Raw genomic sequence first — 19,299 nt, 5'->3', positions numbered from 1 at the left:
TTTACAGCCATAATTTCCTGACTAGATGAACTCTTAAACACTGCAACCCTACGTCCTACCCCAAGGCACGTTGACCTTTCTAGTTGCCCAGAGGAGAAACAACTGCCTGCAAAGTTTTTAGGACCTACGCAATATTTTAGCAACAGGAAATTCCTGTAGTGTCAGGGAAATTTCTCACTCTGATCAGAGCAAGCATCATTCTCCATGCTAGTCTAAATATTTTTTTCTGCTCCTTTTAATCTAGTTTATGTGACTAGAAGAGTTTGTCTCATGACAAGAGGATCCTCTGAAGTAGCCATAGTCGGGTAGGATATCAAGGGCATCCAATATCCGCAGCCACATCAAATACAGTTTGGGTGATGGAGAGGATGCACAAAGAAAGCCTACAATAAAACACCTCATAAAAGAGGACCAGAAATGCAAACACAGAAAGAGAGCAAAACCCAACATTAGAAAAACTCTATTCGTAACGTTCACAAACATCAAGGAGAAAGTCTGCTAGATAAAGCATGGGTCCACGTATCAAGTGATCTGCAACCATTAATTGCTTCTGACTGTCCATGACTCTTGACAAGTCAAATCTTAACACGGGGAATGTTACAGATAAAAAAAAGTTATTTGAAACAGATAAAAAAGTTACTTGAAGACGATGAAGTCCTCAGCTTCCCTATGGGAGACACTAGCATATTGCTAATGCTTTCAAAACCCAATAAAGGGAATATTTTCTTTTAAATCTTAATCTTTCTAGGATAGCTGAAATGTAATATGTGCCATACCTGCGTGATCACTTACAGTTTTTTTCTCCTTCATTCCTTTTCCTCCTTTAGCACAGAGCACACATTTGCTGTGACTGATCTTTACAGGCCACTTGCTTGCACACTTCTCAGACTCTACGAAACAGCTTTCAGAGATGGGTGGATAATATCCAACTATGACAAAAGCTTTCAACAGTCATCTAATGTCCCAACTGAATAACTCCATCTGGAACACAACAACCATGGAATGAAGTGCCAATAACCATTATATGCAATCTTTTCCAAATAACTGCCACAACATGCGCAATTGTCCCTTGCCAATTAACAAAAGAGTGAAAAATGTGATGAACCACCAGTTTCTGGGAGATAGGCAGAAGAGTCACACAATTCACACTGACAGGCCACGTAGTACCTGAATTTTGTACCATTCTCATATACCAGTGGCATAGCATAATCATGAGTCTGTGGAGAAGAGAGTTTGCTAGGTTACTGTTGGTTTATGAAACATCTTTCTCGGCCAGTCACAGGGATTCGAAGAACACAGTGTATCATTCACCTTTTCTTTCAATTAAAATAGCAGCAGCCAAACACTTAATGCGAGTAGTTTAAATGTATGTGAATTTGTTCCTGAGGTCTTCTGATTTCAGTATGAATAATACAGCCAAATTTGTGGGAGAGCCTTGAAAGATGGCAAATTTCCTCATGTGCCGTGTTTTAATCACTGCCTAAACCTGTTGGTATAATATTTCCTTGAAAGGGGCAGTATAAAACATCTTCTGGAAAAGCTTGATAAAAATCTGTAAACAATGCAATGAAATTCTTAAGCAACTGCAAGAAAGAAAGTTACCAAATTCTTTCTGCTTTAAAGGCAGCTTGATACAATCATACATTCAAGTAACAGACTAAAAACACAGCTTAACCGCCAAAGCACAGCCAGAAAATAGTCCAAGGAAAAAAATCCCTGTCCTATGTCCAAGCAGTGAAAATGTTTTCATAAGATTTTGCACACTTTATCTTCAGCAAACTAGTATGAATTAATTAAAAGCCCTTCTGAAACATGCTAGAATCTAACGTGATTTGAGAGGATGAAGCAGCAAGGAGTTCACCAGGTTTTGGATCCCTCCAGAGGACCGAGTCTGATTTAGTCATCTGTTTTCCAAGACTTTCCAGCCAAAAGTCCCCCTAATGCAGCAGCTCCCTCCTAACTGTAATTTATCAAATAGATAAACTGATGGAAATTATCCACCCCCTGTTCCAGCATGAGCGGTGCATAATGAAGAGTAAGTGACCATTTGGAAACAATCACCTTCCCTCTATTCCCTCCAGTTTCTCCCAGTAATTCCAGTAGTCCTCTTAAAAAAAGATTTATAGCCAAAAAAGGGTTTCCCAGAAACCCTTTAGCTCAGTAACGCTATTGCATTCTTATATAGTGAAGAGTTACAAATATTAATAATCCTCCACCAACAAGACCTCTTGCATCGAATTTTCAAAACCAACTTGTTCCCGCCAGCCACAAAAGCAGCTATCATATTAATTCCACCTGGTTTTGCTGCCACGCAGTGAATACTCTGCTATGATCAGGGCAGCAGTGAGCTTGAATCCCAACTAGCGTATTGAAAGCACTGAAGATGTTTGTCGCCTATGTGCTCCAAGGCAATGCAAAAGTTGTTCAGCTATGTACTTCCGTATCTCTTTCACTTGCCTTGAAGTTTAATCTTAGTCTGGATTTCCTGAGGATGTAATGCTTATTCTTGTGATGATTATCTTAAATGACTGATTTATACACAGTTTCAAAGAATCACAGAATCACAGAATAGTAGGGGTTGGAAGGGACCTCTGTGGGTCATCTAGTCCAACCCCCCCGCCGAAGCAGGGTCACCTACAGCAGGCTGCACAGGACCTTGTCCAGGCGGGTCTTGAATATCTCCAGAGAAGGAGACTCCACAACCTCCCTGGGCAGCCTGTTCCAGTGCTCTGTCACCCTCAGAGGGAAGAAGTTCCTCCTCATGTTCAGACGGAACTTCCTGTGCCTCAGTTTGTGCCCATTACCCCTTGTCCTGTCACTGGGCACCACTGAAAAGAGCTTGGCCCCATCCTCCTGACACCCACCCTTCAGATATTTGTAAGCATTTATAAGGTCCCCTCGCAGCCTTCTCTTCTTCAGGCTGAACAAGCCCAGTTCCCTCAACCTCTCCTCGTAGGAGAGATGCTCCAGTCCCCTCACCATCCTTGTAGCCCTCCGCTGGACTCTCTCCAGTAGCTCTTCATCCTTCTTGAACTGGGGAGCCCAGAACTGGACACAGTACTCCAGATGAGGCCTCACCAGGGTAGTGTAGAGGGGAAGGAGAACCTCCCTTGTCCTGCTGGCCACACTCTTCTTGATGCACCCCAGGATCCCATTGGCCTTCTTGGCAGCCAGGGCACACTGCTGGCTCATAGTTAACCTGTCGTCCACCAGGACACCTAGGTCCCTCTCCGCAGAGCTGCTCTCCAGCAGGTCCACCCCAAGCCTGTACTGGTGCATGAGGTTGTTCCTCCCCAGGTGCAGGACCCTGCACTTGCCCTTGTTGAACCTCATCAGGTTCCTCTCTGCCCAGCTCTCCAGCCTATCCAGGTCACGCTGAATGGCAGCACAGCCTTCTGGTGTATCTACCACACCTCCCAGTTTGGTGTCATCAGCAAACTTGCTGAGGGTACATTCTAACTCTTCATCCAGGTCGTTGATGAAGAAGTTAAACAAGACTGGGCCCAGTACTGACCCCTGAGGGACACCACTTGTCACCAGCCTCCAACTAGACTCAGCGCCGCTGATGACAACCCTCTGAGTTCTGCCATTCAGCCAGTTCTCTATCCACTTCACCGACCACTCATCCAGCCCACACTTCCTCAGCTTCCCTAGGAGGATATCATGGGAGACTGTGTCGAAAGCCTTGCTGAAGTCAAGGTAGATAACATCCACAGCTCTCCCTTCGTCTACCCAGCCAGTCATGTCATCGTAGAAAGCTATCAGATTGGTCAGGCATGATTTCCCCTTGGTGAATCCATGCTGACTACTCCTGATAACCTTCTTTTCTTCCACTTGCTTGATGATGGCCTCCAGGATAAGCTGCTCCATCACCTTTCCCGGGATGGAGGTGAGGCTGACCGGCCTGTAGTTCCCTGGGTCCTCCTTCTTGCCCTTTTTGAAGATTGGAGTGACATTGGCCTTTCTCCAGTCCTCGGGCACCTCTCCAGTCCTCCAGGACCTCTCAAAGATGACGGAGAGTGGCTCAGCAATGACATCCGCCAGCTCCCTCAGCACTCGTGGGTGCATTCCATCGGGGCCCATGGATTTGTGGACATCCAGATCGCTTAAGCGATCCCTCACACAGTCCTCCTCGACCAAGGGAAAGTCGTCCTCTCTGTAGGCTTCTTCTCTTACCTCCGGGGCCTGGGATTCCTGAGGGCCAGTCTTAGCACTGAAGACTGAAGCAAAGAAGGCATTCATTAGCTCTGCCTTCTCCGCATCCTCCGTCACCAGGACACCCGCCTCATTCAGCAGCGGCCCCACGTTGTCCCTAGCCTTCCTTTTGCTGCTGATGTAGTTGAAGAAGCCCTTCTTGTTGTTTTTGACATCCCTTGCCAGCTTCAATTCCAGGTGAGCCTTGGCCTTCCTCGTCGCATCCCTGCATGCTCTCACTACGTTTCTGTACTCTTCCCAAGTGGCCTGTCCCTCTTTCCACATGCCATGCACCTTTCTCTTCTGCCTGATCTCCGCTAGAAGCTCCTTGTTTAACCATGCAGGTCTCCTGCCTCCTTTGCTAAATTTCTTTCTCAGGGGGATGCATTGCTCCTGTGCATGGAAGAAGTGTTGTTTAAAAAGCGACCAGCACTCATGGACCCCCCTGCCTTCGAGAGCCCTGGCCCACGGGATTCCTCCCAGTAGCTCCTTGAAGAGGGCAAAGTCAGCCCTCCTGAGGTCCAGGGTTTTGATCCTGCTTATCGCCCTGCTTCCTCCATGCAGGATCCTGAACTCGACCATTTCATGGTCACTGCAGCCGAGTCTACCTCCAACCTTCACGTCCTCCACCAGTCCCTCCTTGTTTGTTAACACGAGGTCCAGCAGCGCGCCTTTCCTTGTTGGTTCCTCCACCACTTGCATCAGAAAGTTATCATCAATGCTCTGCAGGAACCTCCTGGATTGCGCCTGCCTAGCTGTATGGTCTTCCCAGCTGATGTCAGGGTGGTTGAAGTCCCCCATGAGAACCAGGGCCTGTGACTGTGAGGCTGCTTGCAGCTGCCTGTAGAAGGCTTCATCAACCTCCTCCTCCTGGTCAGGTGGCCTGTAGTATACACCCACCGTAATGTCACCCGTGTGAGCCTGTCCCTTAATTCTAACCCACAAGCTTTCAACTCCTTCTTCACTTGCCCCCAGGCCAAGCTCAATGCATTCCAGTTGCTCCCTCACATATAGAGCAACTCCCCCACCTCTCCTTGTTGACCTGTCTTTCCTAAAGAGTCTGTAGCCATCTATGACAGCATGCCAGTCATGCGAGTTGTCCCACCACGTTTCTGTGATGGCGACCAAGTCGTAGCCGTCCTGCTGTATAATGGCTTCCAGCTCCTCCTGTTTATTGGCCATACTACGTGCATTGGTGTAAACACACTTGAGCTGGGCTGTCAATCTCACCCCTGGCCTTGGCACTCCAAGCCTAGGCTCATCCCTAGTGAGCTGGGCAATATCCCCTTCCCCCTTCGAACCTAGTTTAAAGCCCTCTCAATGAGCCCCGCCAGCTCGTGGCCAAGAATTCTTTTCCCCCTTTGTGATAGCTGAGCTCCACTTGTTGCCAGCAGGCCCGGTGCTGTGTATACCTCCCCATGATCAAAAAAGCCAAAATTTGACCGATGGCACCATTCCCTGAGCCACCTGTTAACCAGGTGAGTTTTCCTGCCCCTTTCAGTGCTGTCCCCTGCCACTGATGGGATGGAGGAAAACACCACCTGCGCCCCTGATCCCTCAACCAGTCGCCCTAGTGCCCTGAAGTCCCTTTTGATGGCCTTGGGACTTCTTTCTGCTACCTCGTCCCCGCCAACCTGCATTACCAAGAGGGGGTAGTAATCAGAAGGCCGCACCAGACCAGGGAGTTTCTTCGCAACATCCCTAACCCGGGCCCCAGGGAGGCAGCAGACTTCCCTGTGGGATGGGTCCGGTCGGCAGATCGGGCCCTCTGTTCCCCTCAGAAGGGAATCGCCTATGACAATGACCCTCCTTTTTTTCTTAGTTGAGGCAGTTGTAATACGTAGGGCTGTCTGACTCGTTCTAGGCAACCCCCTGGATGGAGCCTCACCTTCACCCACATTCTCTGTGGCCAGTCCCTCACATTCCAGAGCCCCATACCTGTTGCTTAAGGGCAACTGAGCAGGTGAGGGAGGCCGGGGGGAAATTCGCTTGCCCCCCCGAGCAGGGACCTGTTTCCATTCCCCCCCATCTCTTAGGCCCCCTCTTTCTGCTCGGTGGCAAGAGGGATGGGGGTTCTCTGCTTTCTGTGGAGCCGCCTCCTGCTGCCGCTGCCTCAGGGACGGCAGGGTGCGGCTCCACCAGTCGATCTCCCTCTCTCACTCCCGGATGCTCCTCAGCCTCTCCACTTCCTCCTTCAGTTCTGCCACCAGGCAGAGCAGGTCATTCACCTGCTCACACCGAACACAGCCGTTGTCTCTGCTGTCCTCCGGTACGAGCGCCAGGCTCAGGCACTCCCTGCAGCCAGAGACCTGGACACCCGCGTTCTTGCGTGGGGCCTCCGTCTGGGTCCCCACACTCCTTCGAGCAACACCTTTACCACGGGTGGTAACCATGGCTAGAATATCTCCTGGAAGAGCGATGCCCACTACTTGAGTTGCCAGAAGGCTGCACCCTGCCAGTCGCCTTCCCCGCTCGCCCTGCCCGCGCGAACTGCTGCGCCGCTCCCGGGCTGCTGCGCCGCCTCTGTTTGCCGGCTCTGTTCGCTCGCGCTCCCTGGGGGCTGCTCTTATCCCTGAGGGGGTTTGGCCGCTGTCACACTCGACTCCGCCCCCGCTGAGTCAGAGCTGCTGCTCGTTGGCACTTCCCGCTTTCCCGCTGAGGGGGGGGGGCTGGGGTCTCCTCTTTCTCTCGGCGCTTTTTGACGCCTCGCCGCTGCGGTTTTGCCACCGGAGAAAGGGTCCCTCGGCGCGAGCCTCTGCTCCAGAACCCTTCACCTTCAGTAGCTTCGCCGAACTGCAGTTGATTACTGCTTTCAAATAAAAGGACTTCCTTGTGTTTCTAAAATGAAAGAATTTATACATACAATCAAAATTTTAAAAGTAAAAGAAAAAATTTTTGGTACAATAGTTGTTTGAAAACAACTATTTTGCTAGCATTTGCTCCTGTGAAGTGGTGGATGGGTTTTCTAGCTCTGGCTGCTCTTTGGTGCTTTAGAGCAGCATGAAGCAGTGAGTACCCCGCCATGGTGATTCCTAGCATTGCCTGGCCAGGTAGCGGAAAGGGGTGAGCACCGAGGCTCACCGACCTTGGAAATAGTGAAGGCAACAAAGTTCAGAAGCTGCAGGAGGCTTGGTGGTAGATTTTGGGCAGGCAGATGGCTATGAAATTGATGACAGTTGTAGCAAATAAAAACTGCAGCAAATGCCAAAATCACCAACTGCAGGGCATTCAGAAGAATGAATAACATTAACGACAACCAACATTGAGATGTGATTGAGGCTGGAAAACAGATATTTCCTTCCTTCCTTCCTTCCTTCCTTCCTTCCTTCCTTCCTTCCTTCCTTCCTTCCTTCCTTCCTTCCTTCCTTCCTTCCTTCCTTCCTTCCTTCCTTCCTTCCTTCCTTCCTTCCTTCCTTCCTTCCTTCCTTCCTTCCTTCCTTCCTTCCTCCCTCCCTCCCTTCCTTCCTTCCTTCCTTCCTTCCTTCCTTCCTTCCTTCCTTCCTTCCTTCCTTCCTTCCTTCCTTCCTTCCTTCCTTCTCCATTTCACATTCAATAGCCATATCCCTGTTAAAAACCAAGGGCAGGGCATGATTTCCAGCACGGCCCTTGCGTTCACCCATGCAGCTCCATCCAGGAGGAACTGCCTGATCAGCATTGCCTTCTTGGCACTGCCTGGGAGGGTGGTTTGGAAGCAGCCACCCGGTTTTGGGGAGGAAGAGGTAATAGGGATAGGGATACAAAAAAAAATAAGCTAGGATGCTTTGCCACAGGGATATTGAATAGCCTCTGGCCTCTTTAATTCAATAATGTCAATGCTAGCTATTGAGTGGAGGAAGTATATAAAGAGGTAATTTTACATTGGATTAAGAAATAAACTCTGCTGCATGGGAAGTGAAGTTTGTGAAAGGGTAGCTTCATCTCAATGAGAAATGGGAAAACACAACCATTATACATTCCCTAGAGGCAGCTAATGCATGAGATTTCACTGTTTTTTAGCTAAATGAGATGTTTAAAGGTCTATATTGCTATTCAGATCAAAGGCATTTTTAGTAAATAAGATTACATTTCATTAAAGAGATTTATTTCTTATTTAATTTTTACCCCAAATAACTATTAAATCCAGTCATATTCTAAAGTTTCCTCTACAAGTTTGGAGCAAGTATGCAATGTCATTTGTGCTTAATGAAATGCTTGAAAGCGAAATTTAACTCATAGATAAGGAAAAGGAGAGAGAAGTGGCTGAATTATTTCTTAGAAAATAATTTGCTCAGAGAGAAAGAAACTCACACGTAGCAGCTGGAGAGCATGGCAACGGCTGAAAATTAATTCAGACACTTGGAAAAATAAAGTCTATTGCGCAGGGCTTAAGCTAATTGTAATCACGAAGTTAAAACCCCTTCTGGCTTTTGGACTAGCCTGGACCAGTTGCTTCACTTTGTATTTGCATTCTGCACAGATAAACTGAGCAACACCTGCCTCAGCAAGCATTCAGTCAGGATTTGTGCGCTCGGTTCAGCCCCGCACTTCCAGCTTGAGGCATGCAGATGTATCCTATGACAAGGATTATACTCCATTTTGGAGGACAAAACATGTATCACTCATCAGTGCAGAAGCTGTGCAGCTAAGAAGCTTTGTAATTAAGAACCCTCACTATTGCATTCCATAATTTATTCATAGTATCAATTACAGAATTCCTGGTAGAGGAAGTCAAACTAATTATATTTTTTAAAATTTAAATTAGTTTCTTCTGTTCAATTAAGGGAAGCCAGAAACTCTTCAGAGTACCCACACCGCCAATGGCAAACTGTAATAGCTTTGCAGTGAGATGGTCAGCTGGAGCAGCTGCTGGAAGAACACTCTTTGCAAAACAAAAACTCCGGCAAAGCAGTGTTAGCCAGTTCAGCCTTGGAGAGTGACTGCTTAGCCTGCTGATTACATAAAACACTACTGGTCTTTTATAGGACTGTAATTCTGCAACTTTTAAAAACAATGACCAGTATACTCAAGGACTATGATCTGCCTTTCAGGATGATGAATAGCCTCTCTCGGCCTGAATGCATGAATTCAGATGATGGCTTGTGAGGTGTGTGCTAGGAAGATGCTCATCCCAGACCCAGATCACCTTCTGGGGTGAGCCTGATCCTCATCATCACTGAATGAGGTGCGGAGAACAGCCACCTCGCTGGGGCAAGCCCGTCAGACGCATGAACGGGGGGATGGATTTGGTCCTGCGTTCACAGAGCGCAGCCGAGTCGTGTTCATGTTGCCCCAACATGATGTGGGTCCTGCTGTGCTCTCCTGCTGGCTCAGGGGGCTGGATTCAGCAGAGCTCCCACTGCAGCCTGGGCTGCATCGCTTCCTCCTCCACACCCTCGTTTTGCTGGGCCAAGGACATCACTGCAGCTTTTTTTTTTCTTTTGGGGAGGTGGGAGGTGTAGACTTTCACTGAAGCTCCTCTATTTTTATTAGATCCTCCAAAGAAAATCATCATGGCTTGCAAGGAGAGCAGTGCAACAAGCACCGTTTCTGGCAGAGAAAGCTGTGAGCATTTTCTGATGTAATTTCAAGTACCAAATAAAAAAGTGCCGATTATGTACTTCATCCACAACTGCTTGTGCCCTGATAAAAGAGCAGAGGGCCCCAGGACCCATCACAGCAGTTATTACAGGACATTCCTTCGCATATCCCACACAGTGAGTTACAGCAAGCTGTATTATAAATCCAGCTGTGTTTTTAGGTGCATTAGTAGTCGCTTGACTACAACTGAGTCTGGTCACAATTCAGATGTTGGTGGAGAACTATAAATTCATTTTCCAGATATTTCAGTCAAAAACCTCAGGGCTGCAACTTCCCTCTACTGATTTGTGTGTGGGGGGGGTGATTTCTTTCAGGAAATTTTACAGAAGGATTAATATTCTGCCTAGTAGTTTGCTGTATTTCCTAATTATGAAGAGAGCACATTAGCAGATCTAGCAAAAACAATGCCTTATCTTTGATTGATTCCTCATGAGACACCAGTAAGCTTTGGTAGAAACTTCCCAATGTCTGGATCAATGATTTGTGAATGAACAGGAGATGGGATATAGGCAGCGTGTAAGCAGTGAGGAAACTTCTTTCTGCACAGAAACAAGACCAGAGACTAGGTGGTTAAAAGCTCTTGTATGCATTAATGCAGCTAACAAGGCTTTATTGTCTTCATCGTATTTTCAGTGAAAAACTATGCAACTACAGTCCCATTGTGGAAAATGTGGTTTCTCACATGGGTGAATTTATTCAGTTCTGGGAGCAATGAAACATTTGCAAAATTTCTCCAGTTTTCAGGATCCTGTTGTAAGGGAGATTTGCTGGGAAAGTTGCTGCAAACTGAATAAAATTACCCCAAACAACAAGCCAGCACCTATTTCCAACACCACAATGCAGAGATTCAAAGTCATATTATGAAAATTATCACATAAATAAAGAAAAATCTTTCCTGATTTTTAAAATCTCTTTTTATCATTTCAGAGTCCTAAATCATTTGAGGCATTTCATCATATTTGTGTCAGAAGAGGGAAAACCAACAACAGCAAAGTAACCCAAACACCTCCTGTGATTCAGGGGATGATACATTTTCTAACAGATGAGAAGGCAAAACAAGATTTTCTTTGCAAACCCGTTATGCTTCAGATACCACAGCTGCAATGCCACTTTCTCCCAAGAGAAAATACCTCAGGGAAGCAAAGGTGTCACATGTAGTCTGTCTTCGCTCCCCCTCTGTAAGAAAGCAAGGGAGTAACTACTCACATTTACATTTTATGCATGCCATGCGATGAATGGAAGCAGTATTTTAGCGTATTCCTGGTCAGTTGAATTCCATGCTCACAAGGTCAGATCTAAAGCTTTGCTTCTGGACTGTATGACAGGACACAAAAATGTATTTTATAAAACAGAGATGAACCACTTGAACTTTAAATTTAAATCTTACTTTTATAAAAATCTCGTTGTAGTGAAACATACAGACTTTGGGGTGCATTTGTATCTTCAATCAGTCATTTATTAAAAACCTGCTATCAGTCATGGCAAATATCTGATCCCCTCTCAGATGCAGCACATACGGCTATGACTCTTTCAAGAACTTGTTTTTCACTTTTTAGATAGTTCCGTAGAGAGCATAAGTATCTTCTGACAGCGTGGAATACACCAGTAATCAACAAATGATACCTGTAACTTCAGTATCAAGCAAAGGAGTCTCTTAAACGAGTATTTACATGGGACCCAGACATCCAGTTATGACATACTCTTATCAAATATTTTGGCTCGTTGTTGTGAGAATTCAGAAAGATCCTGACTCTGGAAGGCATTACACCGGTTACAGGGAGCATAATCCGATGCATCATTTCAGCTTCTAATTTCATATCCAAATGCCAAAAATACTGAGCAGCAATTTTCAACAGTTTGACTTCAGGCATCAAGATCAGACCGAAATCTGTATCATTTAAGCTTGTTCACAGCATTTGTGAGTGAGTCTGTTGCAATCCTCAAATAACCCCTACCATAAGGGGAAGTGTCTTGACAAAAAAATGAAGTGAAGGAGATGTGAGACCACGACCAAGCAATTAAGCTGTTTTGTTTCTGATCTGTGCGGAAAGGAATTCCTCTGCAGCTAGAAACAAAGCTCTAGTATAAAACATGATCGGGCTTGAATTTAAGAGCTATCAAGAAGCTCATTAATGTTTAAAAATGTCCTTACTAAAGATGTCTTATAGTCTAAGCTTTAACCTTAATGAGGGCATAAGCCAAATATTAAGTCTGTGAGTAGCCTCTTTGAAGTCAGTGGAGCTGCTCCTACACTTGGATCAATGTACAATGAAATGCATGAGTAGGTGTCAAGGATAAACTAAATTTTAACACTAGCTGCATTTAGGCAATTTCCTAGTGCTGATATAAGAATAAGACATTTATTTACATTAAAATGTGGGGTTTGTGCTTGCACACCAACTGGGTGGCGTAGCAACGTCATTTGTTTGAATTATACTGTGAGCTTGCCTGGCAATAAAAGAAATTACAGACGTTAATATATTCTGTAACATTCTTACAGCTGGAAGGAAGATGGTTTTCATTATTATATAGCCATCCTGGTAATATCTGGAGAAACAATCACTGTAGACCAAGATGAAAGTGTATTTAAAACACAAACCCTATAAACAAAATTTTCTTCTGCTTGAATTTGTTTTTTAGGTCATTTTCTGATGAAGTTTAAATTTGACTCTCATTCCGGGTATTAATATTCAATTACTGTTTACATTTCTTATTCTGAACCCACAGTGAGAGAAGACAATACTTTCATATTATTGTACAAAATGCTCCCTCACACCTGGAAGGAATTGTATGACTTTTTAATATAAGTAGTTTCAAATTTACAGCCTAGCTAGTATAAAGAAGAGTCAAAGGTTATCTACTCTCTGTGGAAGCTAATTTAGGACTATTCGTACAGTGTAGGATAGGTCTGTTAATATTTCTCACCACCTGCATTTACTCGTAGTCATTAAGCATTCCTTCTGTCTCTCGTTTACTGTAGGGGGCTAAGGAATGCACTTGAACACAGAGAAATCTCAGTCTGAACTGAAATATTCTGCTCTCCCATGAATAATGCGATTTCACTTTCTCCCCCCCACACCAATACTAGATTTTGTTTAGTTTCTGGGTACAATTCAATCTGAAACCTCTAGGTCTTTAGGACTTCTTGCCATTTTTTAGCCTCCATTCAATAACCCTTGATTTCATGCCCAGTTCAAGGTGTTCTCAGAGAAACTTTCCAGTTTGGATTTTAGGTCAAAAGACTTGAGGCCTAATGTTTTACAAAGCTATCTCTGCTTTGTTTTCACCCCTAAACAGAGGGCTAAGAGAAGGCTTATACATGCATATGAATAACAAATCCCTGTAGGGCTGAATGTCAACTATCCTTAACTATGTTAAAAACACTCATTAGGAGACAGATCCCATTATGCCAGACGCAGTGCAAATATAGAACAAATATGCAGCTTTTCCAACCACTTTATAGGTAGTTTGAGCTATTATTTTATAAGTCCCTATGGTACCCATCCATTGTGCTAGAAGAAAAGTTCAACTGCATTCAGAGTTGGCTAATTATCACAAAACTTCTCATTCAAAGCAGCTGTAATGCAATTGATTTTCTTTAACAGCAACCAATAAGTGAGGAATTATCATTTGCCCTAAGGTTCTACCATAAAAGCGAAGTGATCCTTAAGTTTGAACTTGTCTTATAAAATGGCCTGGCATGTATTTCTGTGGAGTCTTTCACCTTGTTTAAATTTAGTCTTTGTGATTATCTAAAATTTAAGCAGAGTGATAATGCAATTTATTCCACTATTTTACTGGAGTTCTTATCAAATACATTAAATCTGTTACAAAATTGTTCATTTTTTCACCTTGGCTCCCACAGCAGGCCTCTCATTTCTAAACACCAAATCTTCTGGTCATACGAGAAAGCAAAGCACTGAATACAGTTTAGAATTGGCCTGGAGTATCTTGTATTGCTCTATTTCTGCCACAGATTAGTTCACTTAAGATGGCAGCCAACAGTAGACTCAGAAAAAACAGATTTATGATAACTTCATAGCCACATAGCTTCTGGCCTGAAGAAATACCCCTTTTCTAACATACGATGATAGCTTTTATTACTCACACCGATGTAGTATGTGAAAGAATCTCTCAAATATACTAAATCAGAGACACAAAATTCTTACTTACATTTATGAGTTCACACATTACTACATTTTTACTGAGACAAAGATTAATGGAACAGATATTGTCAATCAGCTTTGTAGTCCAATAATTTTTTTATTGCAAGGTTATGAAAGCCACCTTCAAAGGTTTGTTGTCTTTCTTCTTGTCACTTTGTTATTCAAAACATTTATTTTTTGTGTGTGTTGTGACATGAAGTTAGAGTGCATCAACATCTCAGTCCCTTTATGGTATTCAGGACCAGGTCTTTCTAGTCATGTAATGAAATACTGTCCTTCTCTAAATCTCTACCACCTTTTAGGATTTTACCTGAAGATCCTTATCTACTCTGTTTTGGTAAAGAAGTTGTTGGGCTGGAGAATAAATATGAGCTTTGGTGTTCCTGAGGCATCTTATCTTCTAGGTTCAGATTTTATTTCTTTCATTGGATTCAAACATTGTCCCATCATGGAGCAGAAGAGTAGATTAAAAAAATTTGATCTCAGAGATGCCGAGAACAAAAGCAGGCCTTACATAAGCAAGCATTTGTGTGAGTTTAGACACATTGCTTTGCTTTCCTTGGCCTTAAATTTACTGATCCAAATTCAATCCAGGCTCTGGAATATTCTGAGTGACTATATGGCAACTTTCCAACAGTGCTAGTCTGAAAGCAAAGAAAGGCAGTATTTGTTGAGAAAGGTAAAGTCCTTTTTTGGAAAGTTTGGAGCTGGCTTCTTGTAAGTAAAGATAAAAACAAACAAAACTATAGGCCTTTGGTAAATGTGCCCTGTCATACATTCAGAGTAGGATATCCCAAAGTTTAGCCCCCAAACAGGAGCTAAACTTTGTCTTCAGCCATATAAATATCTCATCACTGGAGGTGAATAAGTGGCAGACATCATCTTTGCAGAAGTGACACCCTACCTAAATGTGGATGTAGATACACAGGTATTTATCTGACCTTGTTCCTACAGTGTCTGAATACTGCATTGTCTTTAAAGAACTTGTCTTTATAGCATCCTTGTGAGATGGAACACACAGCTTTGCCTATTTTACAGCAGGGACACCAGCACATGGGGCCCCCGTGACCTCATTGCAAGCCTGTAAAGGCATTGAGGTAATTGGAAACAGCCAGCACTGGGACAAAGAGGGGAATTAGGTCAGGTGAATCTGTGCCTTGCCTAACAGAGATTTTACAGGTTTTGAAACGCAGGGACATTACAGCAGCGGAGCATTTGCACGAATGCAGCTGCATCAGCAAAACCTCTGCCTTATGCAAACGGTCCCTCCAAACCCAAACAAGCCACAGCAATAAAAGCTGGCAGACGCCTCCAGCCCATATGGAATTTTGTTGGGCTATTTTCTTCGCCTCCTAGCTGGGCAACAGAGTTATACCAACATCTCATTGTCCCTGGGACAGCTGTTCCAGCGTTATGGACAGGCTGCTCCCGGGCTGGCTGTGCTGCAAGAGGATGCCCTGCCCCAGCTGCTGTGCCAGGCACCGTGCTGCTGGGCCGGGAGAAGGTACTTTTGGTAGCAAGCAGCTGGTTTTTTCAAGCCTTACTCTGAGCAGAGCCTTCATGCTTTGGCCCGGATCAAACCTGAAGTTTCCAAGGGCTAGGAGGCAGGTGTCCAGCTCTCGGCATGCACACCAAGTGAAACTTCATCACGCTGGATGTGTTTCAGGCTCCAGCCTTATCAAACTAGCTAAGTTTTCCTCTTAGAAATGAGTACTGTATTGCCAGACCTCTTGGATGACTTCTAATAGCACTTCACCTTTTCTTTTAAAGTAGAACTTTTGTCTTAGTTTAATGCTTTTTTTGCGAATGTTAATGAGGGACATATTTCTGCGTATTAAACAGGTAGTAGCCCAGCTACAAGGGATGGGCAATAATTATGGTGTGCAAATACGTATTGAAAAGCAAAGTTAGACCTTAGACATACAAACGATAAGATTATTAAAGTAGAACTTGTTGTAATTTATTGGGAATGTATTACTTTGTGCTTAGAAAATGTCCATACAATGTTGGCAGCTATGACCTGGTATCCATCAGAGAGCGCAACACTTCCTTGCAGTCCCTGCTCAGCTGCGCCTGAAAACAGAGCCGCTACTCCTGAATGTAAAGCTTATGGTCATGTCTGTATCAGCTCTCTAGACTGCATTTCTTCTTATTTCCATGGGATAAGTCAAACCTTCAGGGCTCGCAGACATCTAGTTACAGAAATTAAAACAGCTCACGAAAGACAGGATTGTATAAACAGAGTCTGAAGGAGCTCTGTTTGAAATTAGACCAAAGCAAACGTTGTGGGCAGCTCTTCCTTTCCCTTCGGTTGCCTCTCCTGCCTCGGCACCGGTGCAAGGGACACCTTTGCCAGACACCTTCTGACCTCCCCCATGCCCCTTTCTGACCCCTAGCTGCTCAGCTGGTTTTGATTGCAGAAGGCCAAGGCAAGGTCCTTCGGCATGCACTTTAGTGACATCCCTCCATTTCTTCTGCTGCGTATATTCAAGGGCCTCCTCAGCCAGTGCTGGATGTCCCCCTCTGCCTCTTGCCCTGCGAACCCGTCGGATGGGGGAATCCATAGCTATCATCTTTCAGACGGGCACACAAGACACAAAACTTATTCCTGAGGAAAGCAGATTTTACTTCTCAAAGATAATTTTTGTTTGCTTTTGGTAACTCTAACAAAAAAATTAACGTGTTTGTTAGAACACATTTTATATTAGACAGCAAAACAATCAGTTCAGGGACACCGGAATTTTTTTGATGGTTACTAGAGGTTTAAAGCTATTAGAAAATCATTTGCAAAATGGCTTTTATCAAAGTAGGACAAATGAGTCTACTTGATAGCAAAGAAGAGAATAGAAAAACAAAGAAAAGTGAAAGCTCATACCACCCACCTCCGTAAGCAATTCCTTTGAAACTGACCATAACCTGGGAGCTAGGGTTATGATCATAGTGTGTACATGAATACAGGACCTGATAGTAGGTGCAGATTTCCCATTCTAAGACTGGAGGGAGCACTAGGGTAATTGATAAAATGAGATTACGTGGTCTGTTGTGTGTTAGGGCTGGAAGATTTCTCTGTTAGACTGCCCGGCAATATTTTTTAACTCAGCTTTAATATGGTGACTATAAATTTCTGGTCTTTTTATTTTCTACTTCTTTGCAGTGTTCACCTAATCAATTCCTAATGAGCAAAAATTATGCTTAATATCATAACCAAAGGGATTCAAGATACTGTGGGAAAAAAAGGTCAAATCATCTGGAGGATCTAAATAACAAAATCTCATTACTTACAATGGAAATTGAGCAGTCCAACCACACAGAAAACTAATCCTTTAAAAGTATTTTTTGCTGAATGATTTTACGTCATTATCCAGGAACACGGAAGCGTGACATACCACCTTTGTTTTCAAGATCCTAGTTCACCACGCACAATATTAGGGTTATTTAACCAGCGTCTATGATGGTTATGGCTGCAAAGAAAAAGGCCAATGTCTGAGCAGATTTAACAGGTGCAGAGCACCTGGAACAGTGATTCTAGGACCAGTGAACTGCCCTATTCATCCCAGTGAGCCCAAGGTGTAGTTTTACAATACAGCTGAGCCACTCTTTGTGCAAACTGCTACAAACTGGCCTTGCTCTCCTCCTCCACCATTTCTCTTGAGCCAGCTTTGGTGTCTGCTCGAAGACAGAGTAAGGCACTCCTTAAGGTAAATGGCATGGAAGAAAACTTGCCTTCCAACACATCTCTACCCCCTAAAAGAAAGAAGAAAGGAAGAAAGAAAAGGCTCTTTTCCTGAACTGAGAGGAAGAGGAGAAAAGGCTTTGAAATCTGTAGCCTGCAAATGTAAGAATCAGGCAAGTTATTCCTCTCCTTAGGTAAGGCTCAGTATGTGATTAAAAATCTTCTAGTCATAAATAATAGTTGGCTTGTTCAAGACCCCTGTGCAAGCCCTGATGGTGCTAACGTGTGTATGCTGCGCTGGACCAGATCCCAGAAGCACATTAGCCACAGTAGCATTTTGCTGCCCCAAGCTCCAAGAGCCTGCTTCCAGCGAGCAGCCTTGGATGGAGGGGAAGAGGGATGCAGCTGCCAGCAGGATCACACTGACACATAGGACCTCGTTTGGGACTCTGCTTCCTTCTGGGCTGGCATGGAGGTCACTATGCTGCAAGGGTATTTTGGTGCTGTACACTGCAGTCCCCTGAAAGGCTTAAGTCTGGGATCTCCTCCTTCTCCCCAGCCGAGGGTGCTCACTGCTGTCCTGGGGAAATTGTCATGCTTATTCCCATATTCACCCCTCCCTCCATAAATATTCATGCAGACACCCAAGCAGGATGTGTATGACCTGGGGGAAAGGATGGGGCAGGACTGGGCTAGATTGGATGGCCCTTTTCAGCACACTTAGAATCATAGAATCATTAAGGTTGGAAAAGAACTCTACGATCATCAGGTCCAACTGTCAAACCATCACCACCATGCCTACAAACCACAGAATCATAAAATCATAGAATGCTTTGGGTTGGAAAGGACCATGGCATGAAGTGCCACATCTACACATTGTTTGAACACCTCCGGGGATGGTGACTCCACCATTTCCCTGGGCAGCCTGTTCCAATGCCTGACTACTCTTTCAGTAAAGAAATTTTTCCTAATATCCAGTCTAAACCTCCCCTCGCACAACTTGAGGCCATTTCCTCTCATCGTATCAGTACTTACTTGGGAGAAGAGACCAACACCCACCTTACTACAACCCCCTTTCAGGTAGTTGTAGAGAGCAATAAGGTCTCTTCTCAGCCTCCTCTTCTCCAGACTAAACAACCCCAGTTCCCTCAGCCAATGCTCATAAGACTTGTTCTCTAGACCCTTCACCAGCTTCGTTGCTTATATTGTCTTAAATCGAGAAGTAATTTCTAGTGTGTGCAGGTGTGCATTCATGGCGGAACTGTGCCAGTAATGCTTTCTAGACTGGCCTGGTCTGTTTAGTGACAATCAGCTTCCAACCTGGTGTCCTGTGTTTCTGTCAGTTAGGAGACTGATTGCTCTGTTTTGCTTAAGCGTCAAGGCCTACGGGCCAACAGAGTACCTGGAGCAGAGTCCTGTAAGAACAGAGTGTGCATGTCTTCCATGTATTTCATTTCAGAGTCTTACATGGGCAGAAAATGGGAGGGGTCCACTATTTCCACAGCCCTCCTCCCCAACTGACCCTTTGGGCTACGTGATAGGAAAGTTTTGCCGTTAAGCTCAGTTATAATCAGAATCAATAACTCACCAAATAATAGAGTGAGACTTCTGTGTCTTTATTATAAAATTTCCTATTTCTTCTAGTGACTCCACCAGAGCATCTTCTGGAAATCAAACACTGAATGCGAA

The sequence above is a fragment of the Opisthocomus hoazin genome, chromosome 4 (assembly GCF_030867145.1).
Source record: "Opisthocomus hoazin isolate bOpiHoa1 chromosome 4, bOpiHoa1.hap1, whole genome shotgun sequence".
Lineage (NCBI taxonomy): Eukaryota > Metazoa > Chordata > Aves > Opisthocomiformes > Opisthocomidae > Opisthocomus > Opisthocomus hoazin.
The sequence above is the reverse complement of the archived record's forward strand: the minus strand, read 5'-3'. Positions refer to the sequence as shown.